General features: G+C 37.7%; 1 pseudogene across 1 annotated transcript; it reads right to left on the bottom strand.

Moving 5' to 3' along the window:
• Positions 1–424: 424 nt before the first annotated feature.
• LOC146502076 (cytochrome P450 2K1-like) lies at positions 425–7,141 on the bottom strand (annotated as a pseudogene). Its single transcript, XR_014869625.1, has 9 exons — positions 6,677–7,141; positions 6,423–6,585; positions 6,014–6,169; positions 5,763–5,919; positions 5,497–5,680; positions 5,134–5,275; positions 4,820–4,996; positions 1,611–1,752; positions 425–1,529 (listed from the first exon to the last, which is right to left on the bottom strand). The product of XR_014869625.1 is annotated as a cytochrome P450 2K1-like (transcript).
• Positions 7,142–12,456: the final 5,315 nt, after the last annotated feature.

Below are 12,456 nucleotides of genomic sequence, written 5' to 3' on the forward strand. Positions count from 1 at the left end.
TGCAAGGAAGTAACTAAACCCAAGCAACCTAGGTTTCACTCTTTTTTTAGTCAACAGACATCACATTTCAAATGGCATTTGGTGCATCAAATTATGTCTTACTGTTTTAACAGAATTTCTAACACTAGAATAACGACAGATACTGTCTTCAAATTATACATACTGCATAAAAATATGCCATGAATATTTATAAAAGATCTCATATCTCAAAGTTGAACATTGTTTTAAATTGAATTGTTTTTGAAATGAATATTCTTTAAATAAAAACCATGGACAGGTACACTATGACAAAGAAAAAAAAAAACTTGTCTCTTGTCTTATTGTTAGTTCCCCGATGGAAGATGAGCATATCTGCATTAAAACACTTTCAAAATAAATCACTTCATTCCTCTCATATGTCTCTATACCAGTATATGATGCATTTGTGTGATGCTAAACTACATAAAACAGGACCATTTGGACCTCTCACCAAAGAACAAGGTGGAGATTTACAGGTAAGAAAAAAAGGCAGTCTTGTTCTTCAAAATCAGTTTATTTCATTTTGCACTTCATGTGAGCTTCTCTGAAATAACAAAGAATAGAAAAAAACAGAAAGCACTAAAGGCTGAATTCCTTGACAGGCGTCAGGGTAGGACAACTTTGGAAAAAAATGCAACTTCATCACACGCAGGAAATAGCACCAAGTTTGTGAGGTGAAGGAATGAGGGTACTAGTTGGAGTTCATCCTCTGAAATGCTAGGTGCAGGAGTGAAACGGCAGTGCTGTTTACACAAGTAAATACAAAGTGCATTTTCTAAAGTTCCTGTGTTTTATTATTAAGGGGAAAAAAATCCAAGCCTGTGCGAAAAAGTGAATGTTCAGCCTCTTTACATCGTTTCTTATTAGCTAGGCCCTGGGAGGTAAAATGCCGGTTAACTGGTTAGATTTGTTTTCATATTCCACTCTCCATGTTCTAGATGTTGGATCTGCAGAATGGTCATTTTCAGTTTTCTCTGTCTGTCAGTGTGTCATGCAGTTAGACAAGATTAACAACCTTGGCAAAAAAGGGTGCCCATCTCCAGCTTGTGCAAAAGCATACACGTGTCAATGAAGCCCAAATGGTTACAATGATTTGGGCTTCATTAGTTTGTAAAAGCCGATCCATATGCCTATGATAACTATGATAACTAAAAACGGAACCATATGCTCATATTTTCATAAAATTCGGAGGACTGAAATGTTGTAGAAATGAAATAAAGGGCTGATAAAAAACCCCTCAATCAAACAAGAAACTACCCAAAAGAACTCATTTTTATAAGAGGATTGAGAAGATAGGACAACTTTGTTTAGACTGCCTCCTTCTTACATACAGGGAACAGCACATAGTTTGTGAGGTGAAGGGCTGAGAGTAATGCCCACAACTGCAGTCAGATCTAACTCTTCTTCTGAAACTCCAGGTGCAGGAGTGAAACGAAAATGTTGAAGGAGGGTGGTGAAGAAGAGGAAGAGCTCCATCCTGGCCAGACTCTCTCCAAGGCAAACCCTGCGACCTGTAAGAGAGAATTCATGAAAAATTTCTGGCTCTCTTGTGAGTCAAAGTAAACTAAACAGTGATGGCTGAGCTCACAAACCTGCAAAAAATGGAATGAAGGCATCTCGCTTAACAAACTTTTTCTCTTTGTCCAGGAAGTGAGCAGGATAAAAGCTGTGCGGTCTTTCCCACTCGTTGGGATCATGCAGGGCAGATGTCAAGAGAGGAAACACTGTGGTTCCCTGCAAAAATTACAATACACAAACTGAAAATGCTTTTTATATGATACATTTTAATAGCTTACAGAAGTTACTTAACAAACTTCTTCTAGCAAAGGTAATGAGCGGGGTTATGGTCAATGGCTGTCTGATCAGTATGAATATATACTTGATATTTACAGTATGTTACAAGCCATTTTCAGAATTTCTTTAAAGGGTAAATTCAATAGTTTTATGTTAAATACTTTTTTAACAGTGCAGAAATATTAAATATACATTCTACTTAAGTAAAGATAGACATGGCAACCCCTTTTACAGTACAATCAAAAACACTGTAGAATACAAATCCAGTTACTAGTTTAACAACAGTATATATATATATATATTTCTTAAAACTTTTTTATGGGTGATATTTAATTACATAATTTCCCATTTATTTTAATTTATTCTACCATAAAATTCGATACATTTTCCATTGTGTAATTACTAAAACATTCTATATTCTATATTTTTATGGTAGTAAAAGGACATTTTTTTATTTAACTTTAATTTAAATTTGTTTTTCGGTCGCCCCAGAAAACCACAGTTTATTACTCAAGGTGGAGTATTTGAATCAGCTGGGATATCCAGACAAGAGGGAAATACAAATCCAGATGAGCTGCAACACAGATTAATTGATCAGCATTTTTTCCCCTTTGCATATAGGCTGTGATCAGCAGCATATTGGTGAAAATACTTGCATTCTTCTATAACAGTTTTGTAATTCTTCTTTTTTTATTATTCATCTGCTGCCTTTAGCGCCCTCTTCTGTCACACTGTCCTCCTGCATGTCTTCCTGCACTGCTATCTTCATGTTTCCTCCTGCCCAGTGGCGGTCCTAGCCTGTTTGGCGCCCTGGGCGAAGACTCCCTCTGGCTCCCCCCCCCCCCCCCCCCACACACACACACACACCACCACCACCACCACACACACACACACACAGAGGATTGTACATTAACATAGAACTTTTGTCAGAACCATACTGAATTTCACCAGAGAAACATACACACACACAGATATGAAGACAGAGAGAGTATGCATTGATGCATTGTAGGCAAACGGCTACCAAACAGCCATCATAATACATCATACGATGAGAACAGGACAAATCAACAATTGACAATGACTAATTAATATTAAAATCTGTAACATAATGTATTGTTTGGAGTTTAGTCTGTTACTGTTGCTATTTTTACAATTTCTTCTTGGAGCAGCTGTAATTCACATAATTTCCTTAGGGATCATAAAGTATTCTGATTCTGATTGTCTCAGGATGACCTGCCATTATCCAATCACACATCTGCTTACCTGCATCTTTTGCTCGTTTCTCCTCCTCTTCTTTTCTCTTTTTTCTAAACTGAGCACCTGATGGCTTTGAACCCAGGATTCAAATCATGAATCCATAATGGGCTTGAATTTACAACATTATAAATGAAGTGTGCTCTATTTGGAAGCAGCAGGTCTCCCTCCCCTTTCACCGGGTTGTGTGTGAGACTTTAAATCATCAAAATATAAAATATGAATTTTAAATTGTTATTGATCCCTTTACCCCGAGTCCTAAAGTGTATATTTATTTTCTTACTCTTCTTATATTTATTGTTTGCTTACTTGCACTGCTGTAACTGGAGCCTCGTCGTCTCGTCTCTCTATATACTGGACTGTATGTAGCGGAGATGACAATAAAGTTTACTTTGACTTCAGCAGCGAGCAGGCGCACCGAGGAAAAACATTGGTGCAAATTATAAGTCTGTATCATAATGTCTCCTGTTTTCGTGTTTGTTGGTTTGTTATTATTTTGTTTTATTTTGCGAGTTGGTTATTAGACGCTGCTCCAGCTGGACAGTGAATCCCCCACCACCCCGCCCTTTCCTCCCTGTGCCGCAAGCAGCAGGCGCACCTCGCAAACGGAGGGCGCCCTTACTCCCAGCAAATGGGCGATAGAAAACCGTTCAGTGCCTATGCCATCCCCAGTATGCGCTGGCATGACGTCGGGGCAGCATGAGTACCAGCAATTCTTTTTTTTTCTTTTTTTTTTTGCCGATGATGCCGCCCCGGGCAACCGCCCGTGTCGCCCGTATCTAAAACCGCTACTGCTCCTGCCTGCTGTCTTTTCACCATTGTCCAACATGCTTAATATCCCTCCTCAAACAAATGTATAAATAATCTCAATCTTGGCTCTTTGAATTTGTCTCTAAACTGCTCAGCCTGAGCTTTCCCTCTGATGTAATCCTTTATAATGCTGCCTTTTCTCATTCCTGATGCACGGCCAAATTAATCTGCATTTATTTACTTTAAATATAGCATTTGATGGCCTGCATGTCGTTCTTGCACTCTTTTCTAATATTATTGTGAACAGCATGCACCTTCCTCTTTTTTTTTCTTTCAGCTATTCCCTTTAGCGCCCTCTTCTTTCACATTAACCTTCTGCATGCCCTCCTTCACTATTTAAATACATCTTCTCTGTGGTCTTCATCTTTTCCTCCTGCCTGGCTGCTTTGTCTTCACCATTGTCCAAAATCCTTAATTCCCCCACTCTGCATATATCCAAACAATCTCAACTTTGCCTCTCTTACTTTGTCTCCAGAGTGTTCAAACTAGAATCCATCATATGCATTTTGCTTTGTTCTGCTAATTATCAATTGGTTCTGCACTCACTTTAGCTTCTTTTTTAAAAGAGCATTGTGAATCTTTACAACGAAAAACAGAACAGCACACTAAAAGGCACATAATCTATTCTCCAGTTTCACATTTTACAAAATTTTGCAAGGTGTTTTTGTTGTTTTTTAGTTGTTTTTTTCCGATAACTTTTAAAGCTCTCTTTTGCTGGCAGCAGTTTTCCTGCCAACCTCCCTGTAAGCTTCAGTTTCCTGTTGACAGGTAAATCAGTAGAAGCAATGCCTAACTTTCTTCGTCTGCATTTAGGCTGACCTGCCTGTCGTCGTGTATCCCGGCCCCAACTTGAAAGGACATTGTCCATATTGCATTTATTTTTTTCATCAAGATATTTCTTTGGTATATCTTTGGTTTTCCATAGTAAGTGTGTTAGTGTTACCTTCTCAATAAATTGACCCTGAAAAGTGATGTCTTGGGTGGTTTTGTGAGGGAGTGCAGTGGGGATGATGCTGCTCAGTCTCTGTGTCTCATGGATGACGGCTTCAGTGAAGGGAAGGTTTTTCCTATCGGCAACCTGCACCTGTCGGTCTCCCCCTCAGCTCCTCCTGGACATCATCTGAAGCATAAAAGAGTGCAGTGGACACATCCCCATTACCTGACTAAAACACTTCACTTATACTAAATAAATACATAAAAGCTTTGTGATTCATTTGATCTTGTCTTTTTTTTAAATTTTTTACTTAGGCTTCTCACCCTGTATCTCTGGATATTTGGCCATAAGCAGAAGTCCCCATCTCAGTGTAGTTGATGTTGTCTCAGTGCCGCCACCAAACAGATTCATGACTGTTATCATAAGGTTATCATCATGGAAGTGACTTTTGGTAATCCCAGATTTCTGCACATAGACATTTAACAGAAAAGTCACTCAAATCATTCTAATCCTAAAGTTTTATGGGAGTTCATCAGCAGAAAAGATGCAAATCAACAGAAGTTTCAGATACATTTCAAAGTTCTATGAACACACAGCTACAGTTTTGGGCAGGAACATGCAGTTTCACCCTGAGCTTCAGTTAAACATCCCAGAACACCAACTTGAAAGATGATAGAAAGTCCAACCTCCAGATTTTGTTTGCGGACCAGAAAGGCATCCACAAAGCCTCTGCACATCTGGGAATTCAGACTCTCTTTTAAGCGACTGAAGATGGCTCTGTTTTGTTTCTTATTAGCAAAATATATTTTGTGTATTTCATTTTTGTCCGCAGTCCACTTGAAGAGTGATGGAAACATGTCAAAGATCTGTCAAAGTTGACAAAGTAATGCTTTATGCACAGCAAAATAAATAATACTGTCAGTGAATATACTTCAAAAAGTATATTCCCTGCATTGAGGAACTTCCACCAAGTCTAACAATTCTGGATGTTCGCTTTACCAGAAGTATAAACTCTGGATCATTATATTCAAATCTGCTGCCATAGACGATGGAGCAGATAATATTAGAGACTGCACAGTTAACTGGTTGGGTTGTATCAAAAGCTTCTCCTGTTACAACAGAAATAAAATAGCACATGAACTTTAGAAAAAATGTCAGTTTATTTACTATTTCCTAAACTCAACACAATGTGATTAGTTTTACCTTGAAATTTCTTAAAAACTTCAATGAGGTATTGACATTCTTCAATTATTTTGTCCTCACATGCTCTCTTGCCCATCCCAAAGTCTCTCAGGTTAGTCAGTGCAAAGCACCTCATTTCTTTCCATGAATCGCCATTGGACCACAAAAGTAGTTTACCTAAGAATAGATTAAGCTCAAAGTGTAACTGTGTGAAAAAATACATTTATTGTAGCATAATATTAGGGTTGCCAACTGATTCGTCCTTTAGTCTACCTAAAATATCACATATATTGACCATTACTTGTAATGTCACATACACTGCATTTACACTATGTCCAGAGGGTTGTGCATTGTGTTTCTGACATAACAGAGTGTCTCTTATTTCATAGTTAAAAAAATAGCAACCCTACATAATAGTCATTTTCCACACCATGTGATTGAGTGAGTTCACGCATGATCTCCAGTGGATTTCTGTCACCAAACACATCATCATAGTCAACAAGTGCCTCCTTCACTGTCTTGTATCCTGTCAGGACCACCACTTTTTTGGGTCCCAGATAGACAGTAAAGACTGATCCATATTTCTTAGATAACTAGGAACAGAAAAACAAAGGCAAATGTGTTACCTGGTGAGCTGAATCTACAAAACACCCTGAAAGAAAAATAATACAAAAACTACCTCACCTCCAGTAATGTGTTGTAGGGTTTTTTCAGATCCAGATGCAGGTTCCCAAGCAAGGGGAGTGGTCTGGGTCCTGGAGGCTCCTTACCATGTTTTTTGGTACTGAAACTGGAAGGGGAGATTAAATACATGAACAGGACAACTGTGAAAGCCCCCAACAAGAATGTGTAACTGAAGCAATGGAGAAAAGCATCTAATATCCCCATGGCTTTCAAACCAAATATCCACTGAGAGTTCTTTTTACAGAGACACTCTCTGACTCTGCATTTGGTACTAAACTAGATTTTTTCTTTGGTGCCCAATCTAGACAATAAGTACTAGGGGGTGGGATGATTTAGTAGAAAGGTTCCATATGAATGACCTAGTAAACCATTAATGTGAACAAACTGGTACTTTGGACTGTGCAAATATGCAAATATTAAAATTGTACTTCGATCTGAAGCAACTAGAAGGACATTTCTATGTACAACCACAAGCTCAGCTGCAACCGTAAGATGTTACTATGGTTGCAGATGTTACTATGATGTGCAGAAATGACTAAATGTTATGGAGGTTGCACTAATGGTTTTGAGAATTTTCATTGTGAAAAAAACAAACAAAAACAAAAAAAACCATATATATATATATATATATATATATATATATATATATATATATATATATATATATATATATATATATATATATATATATATATATATATACTTTTATAGACATACTTCTGAACCCACACATATATATACATCACGCTATTGTGAAAATAGTGGGTGAGAACACCCAATTAGAGCCCTAGCTCCTCCCTGTACTTTGCAAAAACCATGTTTTTAAAACTGAGTCATGCTGAGACATTGCTTCAGTTCTTCACTTAGTCTATTCCACAGCTTCACTCCACAGACAGAGGTGCAAAAACATTTTATTGTTGTACAGATAAAATAATGTTTTTTTTAAATTTAATTTCCCCCCTAAATTGTATCTCTGTTCCCCTTTTGAAAACAATTTTAGAATATTGTCAAGAAATAGGTTGTTTATTGCTTTATACAAAATTGTGCAGTAAGAAAATAAACCAGATCTGTGAATTTTAGTATTTTTGATTTTATGAATAGTCCTTTATCCTTTATCTCATAGTGGACAGAAATTATTTTTTGGAATTGCAGAAATAATTTGTGTGGCATCAAATTTGATGCAGAAGAGCTGATTGTTCTGTAAATAGTTTGAAATGTTTATTTAGAAAAAAAAAATGCCCTGGCTGCATTTTTAGGTAAACAACTGCAAAAAACTTTGTTGTTTGCATAACTCGGTTACTTTTTTGAAGAAGTAACTATATAATTAATTGCCCAGCATTGGTCATTCTATACTGTATTTTGCAGACAGAGAGTTACAGGACTCTCTCCCAGACCACAGACTCAGACTCATAATACAAGTCAGAGCTTTATAAAAAAAAAAAAAGAAAAAAGAAAAGAAAGTTTTGTTTTCAAAATTGGAGTTCAAGTTATTTTTACTTCCAATAGCATTAACATACTACACAGGTCATGAACAAGATTTTTTTTTAATTTTCATTGTAAGTAGACTAAAGCAGTTAATTAAAAGTAGTCTAACATAAATGTAAATGCTGTAATTTGATTAATGAACCATGTAACTTGGATGGATTCGATGCTGGTCTGACCACAGTGCACATGTCTGCTGTTGCTCACAGTTGTCCAAGGGACCACTCAGGGAGTTTGTGTGTTCGCTCAGACACATGAAAAATTAAAGGGAACATTGCTCCCAGGCTGTGGAACTCTCTACCCCCAGATATAAGAAACATTGGTTTTCTCCCCCAGTTAAAATCTCAACTCAAAACCCATCTGTTCAAATCTGCTCATTCACTGTGAACCCACTGTTTGTTAATTTTATCTTGTGCTTTTGCCATTGTTCTATTATGTGTTTTCATCTATTGTACAGTGTCCTTGGGTGTCTTGAAAGGTGCTTTATAAATAACATTTATTATTATTATTATCTTTAAGAGCAAGTAAGAAAATGATACATGCGCTGATGTAGCATTTTTAAGTGATCAAAACATTCTGCTTTTATTGTCAATCAAAGACAGCAAACAGTTTGTGAGGTGAAGGGCTGAGAGTGAAACCCACAGCTGGAGTCAGATCTAATTCATTCTCTGAAACTCCAGGTGCAGGAGTGAAACGGAAATGGAGGGTGGTAAAGAAGAGGAAGAGCTCCATCCTGGCCAGACTCTCTCCAAGACAAATCCTGCGACCTGCAAGAGAGAACTACTTTCATCAATGTAACCTAAACAGTGATAGTTGAGCTCACAAACCTGCAGAAAAGGGAATGAATGCATCTCACTTGACAAACTTCTTCTCTTTGTCCAGGAAGTGAGCAGGGTAAAAGCTGTGTGGTTTCTCCCACTCCTCTGGATCATGCAGGACAGATGTCAAGAGAGAAAAAAAACATGGTTCCCTGATGAAATTACAAAAAAACCTGAAAATGCTTTCTATATTGTGAATAATAGCATTCTTAATTACTCATCACACTTAATTATACAAATCATATAACTCATATGGAAATCAAAGAAAATGGACATGCTTCTTATGACAGAAAACTGCTTCCAGATGAAGATGAATATCAGAAAGAATCAGAATCATTTACCTTGACACATCTACCAATATTCATAAAGGGTGAAGCTTAACAAATTTTCAGCCCAGCTTTAATTTTCTATTAATTGCATTTTAATTTTCAGATAAATTTAAATTCACTTAAGTTCAATTCAATTTTATTTCTACAGCGCCAAACCTCTAGGCGCTTTATATTTTAGGGTAGACCCTACAATCATGCTGCTTCACAAAGTTTATCTTTAGGTTTTGTATATTGTAAATTCAGGTCTTGCTGAGAGCTGGCTTCACAACAGAGGAGCCTGATAGATGATAACATTTCTTACTTTTTTTTTTTGGAAATTCCAGGAGCCACAAGTAAGCCTGCACTCTGACAGAATTTAAGACATGATGGAGCTTGCATAGTCAAATTATTTTAATTCTGGCTTTGGGACCTTTTTTTATATGACAGGGAAGCAGTTTAATCACTGTTAAAGAGCATATCCTGGCCAAGTCAGATTCTTTTGTTTAGTCTGAATTAAGAGACAGAAACATAGTGGTGATCCAGACCTTTATGTTTTCAAGCTGTGTCTATAGTTTAACTATTTAATTTGATCTGACCTCATGGATAAACACAACTGAGTATCATTTGCATATAGGAATACAACTGTTTGCTTTGTTTTCTAATAACATTACCAGTGCCAAGCATGTATTACTTGGAAAGAATTTATCTGAATTTAAGAAGTGAGCCCACTCCTTGTTGCACGGCCCTTCAGGTTCTCTGTCTGCCCTGCAAGCACTACAAGCCATTTGTTCTCAGTTTGGTGACAGTCCCCACCAAGGCCTTTCCTAAACTGCAGTCTCAGTTCATGCTCAAACCATCTGACATCATTTACTATAAATCTGTGTCTGTGTGCATCTGTGTGATGTCAAGTCTCAGTTGCAGTTTTGCCATGTTGTGTGAACATCTTCATTTGACTGGGCTGAGGTAGAGGTGGAGGGCTAGTCATGGTTTTAAAAACAAATTCCGAGTATAACAGTGGCCTCCTGCCATATCCTCTAGCTTTGAGGTGCAACTACTGGAGCTGGGCTGTTCCCCTCCGATTCTCTGTGCTGTGGTGTATCAGCCACCAAAATTCAGTAAGGATTTTATTCGTGAGTTTGCTGATTTTTTAGGAAACTTCTCTGTAAGCTATTCTATATTCTTATCACTGGTGATTTTAATATCCATGTTTGTTGTGAGCTGGACCCGCTGGTCAAGGACTTTCTTGCCCTCATTGACTCCTTTAACCTCACTCAGTGGGTCAGCAAACCAACTCATATTAAAGGCCACACGCTTTACTTGGTACTGTCATACGACCTGGACATTTGCATCACGGACATCTACAACCCTGGGATTTCTAACCATTTACCAGTTATGGTCAATGTCAAAATATGTAATGTGGAGCTGAAATATGAGGGCCTTATGCAAAATGTGTGTATGATTAATTCGGAGGCTATTGCCCAGTTCTCTACGGCCCTGACTAACTCTGCCTTCTATGATGCTAACTGTAATAAAGCTGCACCGGTTAACGAACTTGTTAACTCTTTTATTGCCACTTTTGCCTCTATAGACACTGTGCCCCCCTTATAAACTAAATGTTTCAAACTGTCCCGTCAACCATGGCTGAATGACTGCACCCGTTCTCTCAGACGTGAATGTCGCCGAGCTGAGAGGAGATGGAAGAAGGACAAACTTCAGATCTCCTTGGATGTTGTTCATAACTGCCGTGAGGAATATCAGAAGGCTGTTAGAACCACAAAAAACTCTTTCCTATCGGGCATCATTGCGTCTAACAGTCATAAGCCACAGGTTCTCTTTTGGATTTTTAACTCGCTGATAAATCCACTCTCCATCATTCAGACTGAGACTCTCAAGCCCTTTGTGAAAAATTTCCTAACTACTTTTTAGATAAAATTTCAGGACTAAGATCTTCATATTTACTCGTTGTAGACCAATCTTCAACTTCTGAACTCTCAACGGTCTTTCAACAGTTTGAACCTGTATCTTTTCCGACCCTTAAGGAGGCCAACTGAAAAGCTCTAATTCCCGTCATGATTTGCTTCCCTCTCACATTATCAAGAATGCCCTGAACACTATTGGACCCTGCATCTTACTTCTAATGAATTTATCACTCTTATCAGGCTGTGTCCCTGTTGCTTTCAAACATGCATTCGCGCAACCTGTTATTAAGAAAAGTAATCTCGATCCTAATGACCTTTCAAACTACAGACCGGTCTCTAAACTTCCTTTTATGTCCAAAATCTTAGAAAAAATAGTTCTTAAGCAATTACAATCCTTCTTGGAGACAAATGGAATCAATGAAAAATTCCAGTCCGGTTTCAAACCTCACGACAGCACGGACACAGTCATACTTAGAATTTTTGATGACCTCATTGTAACTGTTGATGCAGGCCGTCCTGTGGTTTTAGTTCTGCTAGACTTGACTTCCGCCTTCGATACGGTGGTCAACCGTTGTGGTGAGGAATTATTCTTCCTCCACTGCACCCCTTGTGCCCCAGGGGTCTGTGTTAAGTCCTTCGCTGTTCTCTCTGTATCTGTTACCCCTAGGACAAATTTTTAGAAACCATAAATATCCTTCCATTGCTATGCAGATGATATCCAAATCTATTTCCCTCTGAATTTTTGATCTCTTTCTCTGATGGAAAGCTTCATCGCTTTAAAGTTTAACTTTTAACATTTGTGAATTCATCACCTATCATCTTTTTGTTACTTAAATGACTTTCACATATTTTTTTCTAGGTTTTATGGTCTAGCAGTAATCCACTGAAATAGATGAGGTGCTTTTTGAACTCTGGCTTGTTGTAAAACTCCTTGTTCTCAATATTTGCATTTAGGACAAAGGAAACTCAGAAAGAGGTCATTGCCATTTTGTACTGAGTCACTTTACCCTCCACTTTGTCAATATACACAGTCTATGTTTGCTTGTGTAGTTTTGGTGTAATTGTGCTGTAGACGTACTGGGGCGGGAAGATTGTGCATTTGTTTGTTGTTCAGAAATTGTATCATGTAAAAAAATGTCATTGTTCACATAGTGTTGAATAATTTTCATTATCTAGCATTTTTAACTATTCAGACTGTTATACAGTTAGATGGTAAATTAATGGATAAGACTGGGTTATACAAAAAACCTTGA

The sequence above is a fragment of the Neolamprologus multifasciatus genome, chromosome 15 (assembly GCF_963576455.1).
Source record: "Neolamprologus multifasciatus chromosome 15, fNeoMul1.2, whole genome shotgun sequence".
NCBI lineage: Eukaryota > Metazoa > Chordata > Actinopteri > Cichliformes > Cichlidae > Neolamprologus > Neolamprologus multifasciatus.